This window comes from Rhinopithecus bieti, unplaced genomic scaffold, assembly GCF_001698545.2.
Source record: "Rhinopithecus bieti isolate Rb0 unplaced genomic scaffold, ASM169854v2 scaffold_2435, whole genome shotgun sequence".
In the NCBI taxonomy this organism is placed as follows: domain Eukaryota; kingdom Metazoa; phylum Chordata; class Mammalia; order Primates; family Cercopithecidae; genus Rhinopithecus; species Rhinopithecus bieti.
Window position 1 is genome coordinate 1,247,928 of NW_016803909.1, and position 9,081 is coordinate 1,257,008.

The window sequence follows — 9,081 nt, forward strand, 5'->3', positions numbered from 1 at the left end:
ATTTATTAAAAATATCCAATGCTGATCCAAATAATATTTTGGAGTAAATGGGTATGTAGTGAACAGTCTTCCATGGTTCCTCATTCACTGATTCTTCCTGCTGGTGTGAGGGCTGTTCAAAGTAGCACTTCACTTTTTGGTTTATTTATTAAGATCCTGCACTCAACTGTAAAAAATTAGCCTCCTAGAGGTGAATCACTTCCTACACTGCAAAGAAGAATTCTGCTCCTATACAGCAAACAAGAAAATCCTGCATACATTCCTGAAGCAGACAATAAAGAAAAGATCAAATATGTTAATTGCACAGCCCATTCCAAGTGTGAAATGGGGCAGATGAACGTTTAAGTAATGTGGATTGAGTGTCTGAGTGATCTTGTTACTACCCATTAGACAAGGGTAATGTCCAAGATGGGGCATGATGGGTTTTTTGGTGAACTTTTAAAGTCAAAGCTCTTTAATAATTGAAAATTGGAATAGCTTAAAGAAACATGTTTTCCCTTATGTAGAATATTATGAAAGCTAATAGCATAACTGCACTGGAAGAGACATTGAGGGAGCTCAAGTCAAGCCCTGTGTCAGGTATGCTAAAATTGCCCTGCTATGAATCAAAGTCTCTACTTTAATTATCTGCAAAATGCTCTGGCAGAGGGAGTGTTTCTCTCTCCTCCTTCCGTTCTCATCCAGTGTACTGACTGCTGGCTAGTTTATTAAATCAACATTTTCAAAGACTCCTCCTTCCACCTCTAGGTAGCTAATGCCAGTTAGATTTTAAGTCTCTCAGCAAAAATGTATTCTTCAATAAACGCTGCCTCCGGGACAAAGGTGCACACAAGCCTTAGAGGGCAGGAAGGAGCTAAGAGTATTGGTATATTTTTTTCTTGCCTCTCTCCTCCTCCTTCTCTTCCACCTTTGTCTTTGGTACCTTGTTAATAATAAGTAGAGAGGCACAAACATATCCATTCATACTTAGAAGACAGAAGCTCACACACGGCTCATAGCATATCCCATGGGAAGGGCATATATTACCATCACCACCACATTGCTCAACTAAGCAATTTTTTTTTTTCTGTTCAGATACAGCTAGAGAAAAATTTGTCAAATAAGCAGTAGTTTGGGGACTGACCTCAATCCCTACTTCTCATAATTATATAAGAATTATATAAGAACCTCAACAATTATATAAGAAACATCGGGCCGGGCGCGGTGGCTCAAGCCTGTAATCCCAGCTCTTTGGGAGGCCGAGACGGGCGGATCACGAGGTCAGGAGATCGAGACCATCCCGGCTAACATGGTGAAACCCCGTCTCTACTAAGAAAATACAAAAAAAAACTAGCCGGGCGAGGTGGTGGGCGCCTGTAGTCCCAGCTACTCAGCAGGCTGAGGCAGGAGAATGGCGTAAACCCGGGAGGCGGAGCTTGCAGTGAGCTGAGATCCGGCCACTGCACTCCAGCCCGGGTGACAGAGCGAGACTCCGTCTCAAAAAAAAAAAAAAAAAAAAAAAAAAAAACATTGATTGTACACTCTATGTACACAACTGTCTGTGGTACGTTGGATATGCAGCCCTTGTCCTCTTTACTTAAATAGATTCACCTGCTTCCTGCCTAGCTGGCCTTCTTGTTAAAGCTGATTACCCTGGGCCAGCGCCTTCCCCACCACACTCTCCCCATCAGAGCTCAGCAGTTTAGTGCTCCATTCCCTGGAGTTTTTGGTAGTTGAGTGCCCAGTGAATGAAGTGATTGGGATAATGACTCAACCACACATATTAATTCAAGATCCCTACTGGGCAGGAGGGAGGCTGCTTTAAAGAAGGAGACAGTTCCCATGCTCTTCACATCTCAATACATGGGTGACTATTGTCTGCCCAACTAACCCTGGATTAGCCTGTGTCTTAGAAAGGGCATGCAGTCAGGGTGACGGTATCTCCCTCCAAAGAGTTTGGGGGCATAAACCTGAGTGAAAGTTTCTTTTGGGGATGGGATACCTTCTGTTCCCTATAGCAAGGAGTGTTATCCTGCCAGGCAGCCATATCTACTAAAGCTAGCTTTCAGAGGATGTGGTGCTGATCAAGCCTCAGGTGCAAATGTCAAATACCAGGGCATGTGAGAGGGGTTGTGTAAAATAAGTTAATAAGTAGGCTTCTTTTCTGTAGCAGTTCATCTTTAATATTAGTACCTCAGCAAGAAGACCATCTCTTGAATTCTGTAGTTCAATGGAAATTCTGTTATGGTTGTACTTGTAATGTGCTGAAAAATTCAAAGTTGATCGTCCCTATATCTCTTCATTTGAGAAGCCAGTTGCCTTTTTGCTCTTTTCAAGAGGGTAATTTCTCATACTTTTATTTTGCCGATTAATTTTCCTACCTTTGGCCTATACATTTTCCCTGTTATTCTGTTTTTACTCAAGGTTATCTCAGCCTTTCTCCTACTCATCTGCTGCCTAACTTAGCAGTTCTATAAATGTATCTGCCATTTGTTACAGAGGCAAGAACATGGCCTTTGGAGAGGATGAGGGCAGGCTACCCAGCCCTGTCTCTTACAGAGGACTTCTCACCTTTCTGAGTCTCAAATTCCTGTCTGCAAATAGAGATAATAATACAGTAACCTCTTTGCTTATTGTAAGGATTAAATAAGATAATGCATGAGAAGTCCTCATGCACTACTCAAAATTGTTAGTTCCTGCCAGTTCTTTCTTCCTTTTCTCCATTTTGTCTCTTATCTATTAGTAAAATTCACTGAATTGAATAAAATTGCAGATGTTTGCTATACAGATAATTACCTTAAAACTACATTTAAACAGACGATAATAAGATATTTAAAAACAGGTCTGTGGCTTATTCAATACCCTTTTCTGAAATTTTTGCTTTGAGGCCTAGAGGTTAAGACCCTGTTTACAATAATAACTTGTTAACCACATGTAATGTACCCGAGCATAGTAATCCATTCTGCACACTGTAGCCAGAAGCCAGAGTGATTTTTCTAACAAGCGACTCTGATCTGGCCATCCACCTGCTCTTCCCACCGACTCCTTAAGCCAGTGTTTTGCAAGGCTTTTCAAATCTGGACCCTTCTTCCCTCTCAAAGGTCCCTCTTACACTCTTCCTGCCCCATCGTATGACACAGTGCTCCATGCATGACAGCTAAACAATGACAATAAGTTCAATGAATAAACGAAGAACAAGGTGGTTACATTTTCTATAGCTTTTACTGAATGACAGTTCAACAGATGGCCTTTCTGCTGCAGAAAAAAGTTTATTAATTTTAAATAAAATAATTACCTGTATTTGGCTGCTATGAAAGAAGGGACATAATTGGGCAATTCAATCAAAATGTTTTGGATTTTTTTTAAGGCAACCATTATTTCCCCCCATTGGAATTCTCTCTTTTGTCAACTGTGTGTATGGTGTGTTTTTTGGAAGACATACTTCTTTACTACAGTTCACATCACATGGTTAGCTTTGAATGGGAATCAATTATATTAACCTATGTGCCTATGTATTAGATGTGTACCAATATTAAGAGTGGAAAGATAGAAACACCTATGTTTTCCCATGTGCTTTCATAAAAAACTTCCAACTCCAACACAGTGGGAAAAAATACCCTGAAAAATAAAATTTAACCACAAATTAAATCTTGCTTTTCTGCTGGAACTGGTTACTTGAAGATGATTTTCCAGAAGAGGGAGACAGACAATACACATGATATTTAAGTAAATTAGGTAGTTTGTTGGAAGAAGCCGAGTGTTACAAGGGGAAAAAAATAGAGAGCAGGTGAGAGGAGTCTGGAGTTGGGGTGAAGGGGAGGTGGGATGTGCCTGGATCAGCATAGAAACCGTTGTAAGGCTACCAAATGGAGGAAAAAAGTCAAAAACAACAACAGGACACCCAGTTAAATGTGAATTTCAGATATACAGCCAATACTTTTTCTGTATATGTGTGTCCCATGCTAAATTTGGGAATTTGGGGCATGTGCTAAGATGCTGTTCACTGCTTATCTGAAATTCACATTTAATGGGTGCCCAGTACTTTGTCTGGCAATCCTAACCCATTGAAAGTAAGATTTCCACTAAGATACAAGGGGATATGGAACAGTAACCCAGGAGAGCATCTAGGCAGTGAGAAGGCCAGTGTGGTGAGGCTCAGGAGTCAAAGGGGACTTGTCAGAGGAGGAAGGGGGGTGGTGCGGGCCAGTCAGATCATGTAGGGCCCTGTAGGCCTTTGGAAGGACTTTGGTTTTTATTCTTCAGTGAACTGAGAATCCATTGTAAGATTTTCAGCAAAGAAGTGACGTGAACTGACTTCCGATTGTGAAGGATCATTCTGGGTGTTATGTTAAAAATAGAGAGCCGAATGGCAAGGTCAGCAGGGGGACCACAGGGGGCTTTTGCAGTGATCCAAGGGATTAGTATGATGGCGGCTCAAGCTGGCGTGGTAGCAGCGAAGCAATGAGAGAGGGTTAGATTTTGAATATACATTGAATGTAGAGACCACGGCATTTTCTGACAAAATGTAAGATAGGAGTTAAAGACGGCCGCAAGGTTTTTTGACCCAAGGGCCTGGAAAGAAGGGAATTGCCATGCACTGAGATGGGAAAGACGTGACTGGAGCAGGTCAGAGGAAAAGATCAGGAGTTCAGTCTTCAAAGTGCAGAGTTGACATGACTCCAGACGTCCAAGGAGGAGATTTTGAGTGGGCCACTGGATACTGGAGTATGGTCCAAGCAGGAGATGTAAATTTTATGTTCTCTATAATCTCCACTTAAATCATCGTTCCCAAAGGGAAAAGACATGTCACAATTCTCCGAAGGAAATGTTTGTTCCTCCCTTCTAGCTTTAGTTAAAAAAAATATATCTTTCTTTGAACCTGTTGCTTTGTTTAGCTTCCTATCAACCATCCATCACTGTTGAAAGATAGGGGCTGTTTGATGCTTCATGATATTTCTTTGCTTTTCTGCTCCTTGAAATCCAGGAAAGTGGGAGAGTTGTTTTTCCTACACTAGACTCCTTCTAGTGAGATTTTCTCAAATTTGCTTTTCCAGCCCAATTTTACATACTCTTGGTCTTTTTCATTTTGACTTTTGGCTCTTTCCAAATATTTTCAGAACTTTTAAAGTAAGATTTAAAGTCACACAAGTGTCCAGGTGGAGGCTTGCTGAATTCTGAGTTAATATGGAATATGTATCTAAGAGGGAAAAGGGATAGAACCATTTGGAAAAAGAACATTTGAACCTAAAAAATCTAAGGTCCCTAAATTTCAGGGACCTAATAGCTGGGGCTAGATTGGAGAAGGTAAAATCTGAAAGAAGATTTTATATTTGAATTTATTCAGAAGTGAGATTCTGATTATTTTTAGTTTTTAAAATAGCCTTGCATAGCATCACATAATTTTAAATTACAGAAGATATTGCCAAATTGGTCCAAAAACATTGGATTAGGAATAAAGTAATTCAGTTTTAATCCTGATCCTTTAACTACTTAGCCATGAAGCTTGGGTAATCTTTTAACTCTTGACATGTCCCAGTTCTCACATCTAAAAGATGAGGAATCAGCACTGTTACATACTCCTTCCCAGAGTAAGATGAGATGTAACTCAGATTATTGTATGAGAAAGCACTTTGAAAACATAAAATATGCTACAAATTCAGTGGATTATTGCTGTATTCTCAGCAGTATCATTTTATCCAAGAAGAATTTCTTCTACTATAATCATTAACATAAAACAGAAAATTCGACTCATTGGCAAAATATAAAACAGGAACATAGTTTTATTTCTTGAGGGAGAAGAGTGTCCTTTTGGTAACGGTGTTTCCTTGATAAAATGAATAAGAGTTTAACTATTGAGTGATGCCTAATTTCTGTTATATTTCCCATTTGAAGTTTCAGATTTGTAATTATTGCTGAGAGCAAGAAAATATCAGGAAGATTTGTGGTTTATGGAAGAATAGGCACCTTCTAAAGTTAATCTTGTCTCCCTATTGCAGGTAACTAGTATCTTCAGCTAGAAATATCAAATGCAAATCTGTTAATCAATTTGTTTAACACAGAGATTTTAATTTCCCATTCATATCAGTGTCTGAATACCCCTGAGTTTTACACAGTGCTTGTCCTCCTTCAGTTGGTTTGTACAGTATTGTTTTTTCCAGTTACAAATAGAGAACATTGGGCATGTGGATTATCATTTTTAATTGAGCTAAATTAAGCTAATCATAAAAATTTATTCTTCTTGCCAGTAATTAGTTTAGGAAGAAACATGTGATACAATTCTGGCCAATGAGATATAGAGGTCTATTTCTTCTGTTGTCCTATATTGTTTTATCTATGTGGTACCTGGAAGTGTGGCAGCCATCTTGCCACCATGAAGTGGCCTAGAGGCTTCAGATCAGAAACATGAGAACTTAGGTCCTCAGTGACAATGTTATAGAGCTTGTGAATTAACCAACTTGGACTTCTCTTTACATATAATAATAAGCCCTCCCCTAGTTTAAGCCAGTTGAATAGAAGTTTTCTGTAATTTGCATACAAAAGCTGCATAATGAATACAGGTTAAATATCACAAATCCCAAAATTAGAAATCTGAAATGTTCCAAAATCTGAAATTGAACGCCAGCATGGCACCTCAAGTAGAAAATTCCACGTCCGACCTCACGTGAGGAATCTCAGTCAAAATGCAAAACTTCATTTTGTGTACAAAATTACCTGCAGGCTGTGTGTATAACGGCTATATGAAACATAAATGAATTTCATATTTAGACTTGAGCCCCATCCCCAAGATACCTTATTATGTATATGCAGATATTCCAAAATCTGAAAAATTCTGAAATAGAAAAGTCTTCTGATTCCAAGCATTTCAGATAGGGGATACTTAAACTATACACAAAACCTAATAATGTTTACCTCTCCTGCTTGTTTTCATTCATGCCTCCTCTTGATCCTGTTAATTATGCTTCTTGGGTGTTTCTGGAACACCCTAATTTTCTTGAAGCAACTAGGGCTGTTGTCAGTGCTATGGGGAAGAACACATACTAGTTAAAGCTTAGGAGGGCAGAAATTCCATCAGTGTATTCCCAGCCCAGCAGAGTCCTTGTTATTCCATATATGTTGAATGAATAAATAGACTTTCTATAAATCCTTTTTTTAATCACAATAACACATTGATTTGATAGTCTCAGCCAAGAGACGAAGGTTAACAGAATGAATGCTCTTTTAATTCCTTTGTTTGGATTTTACCTTATACAGGTAAATAAAGGTCAGAGGCCATGACCCTTCAAGCATCAGTCATATTTTTTTCTCTAGATTTGTTAATTGGCATGAGAGTTCATCTACCCCTTGTCTTTCTATTGAGGCAGAAAAATGAGATCAGGATTCTGAGAGCAGGAGAAAAAAAAAGGCAGTGAATAGCTGCTATTTAATAGGCTGCCACATGAAGGCTGGAGTTCTTTAGCAATGCAGTGAATTTCAAAGCATAATTCCCAGGCTATTAAAGCCTAGATGTTTAAATTAACTGAGATGATATAGGAAAGAAACAGAATTGCCATAGTTAAAAATCAAAAATACACTTTATGATTGGTTATACTGCTAGATATTTGTATGGTTTTATCAGCAATACATAAATGACTTGTTAATTTTCATCCCTCTTTTAAAATTACATTCTAGTAAATCTTTTAGGTAGCTTGTTTTCCATAGTTGGAAGCTATACGCTGGGATAGCTACTCACTCCAGAGGCTAGTACATACAGGTCAGGATCCTGTACAAGAAATACAAGAAGTAGAAACAACTTGGGTATCTCCTGTTTGGGAAATGAATAAATAAACTCTGGTTTATTCATATATTTGAGATATTTAAATAGCAATTAAAATTGGTAAAGTAGAGCTACATCAATCAGTATGGTTAAAACTCAAAACCAATATTTAGTGCAATGTAGCAAGTTTCAAATATGATATAATTAACAGAATATGTTAAAAACAAAACAATACTAAAAATGCCTGAGAATGATGCATATGAACTTCAGGACTGTGATTCTCACTAGAGAGAGATAGAGAGAGAGAGGTATGTTTGAGAGGAAAAGAGAGAAAGAGAAAGGGATAGATTTTATCTATGTCTGCACTTGGCCTAGTTCTTTACAACTAAAAACTTAAAGCAAATATTAACATTTATTAAGACTAGGTGGCAGGACACAGTTGTTTGATATATGATTTTTTGTACTTTTCTGTATGTTTGAAAAGTTTATAGTTTTTTAATGGACTCCTAATTTCACAATTCTAGAATGGCAAAAAAAAAAATCTATTAACTTGATAATCTAAAATTATATACATAATTCAAACTTTAATTTTTAAGATAACTTGGAAGAAAATTCTATTCCTTAGTGATTGAAAGCAGTGTAGACAAAGACCATCCTACAAAGGCCATTTAAAGACAAGAAAATAGTACTTGTGATAAACTGGATTTCTCAGATAGTGCTGTGGTTACCAAAAACTACAAGTCACAAGGATAAGGATAAGAACATTTGAAGCATTCTGTCATGTAAGGATGGGTTATTTTTGAAAGTGTCCCTACATAAAAGGACTTTATTTTTTGAGAGGTTTTAGGTTCACAGCAAAAATGAGAAGGTACAGAGATTTCCCATATACCCCCTTCCCCCACAAAGACATGGACTCCCCCATTATCAACATCCCTCATCAGAGTGGTACATATGTTATAATTGATCGACTTATACTGACATGTCATTTTCACACAAAGTCCACACTTCACATTGATTCACTCTTGGTGTTGTACATTCTATGGGTCTAAGCAAATGTATAATGGCATGCACCTATTATTATAGTATCAGGGAGTATTTTCACTGCCTCTAAAGGTTTCTGTGCTATGCCTATTCATCTCTACCCCTCACCTTCCCCCACCCAACCCTTAGTAACTGTTGATCTTTTTACAGTCTTCATAGTTTTGCCTTTTCAAAATATAGTATAGTTGGAATCATTTAATATGTAGCCTTTGCAACTTGGTTTCTATCACTTAGTAATATGCATTTAAATTTCTTCCATGTCTCTTCATCATTTGATATTACATATATATATATATATATATATATAT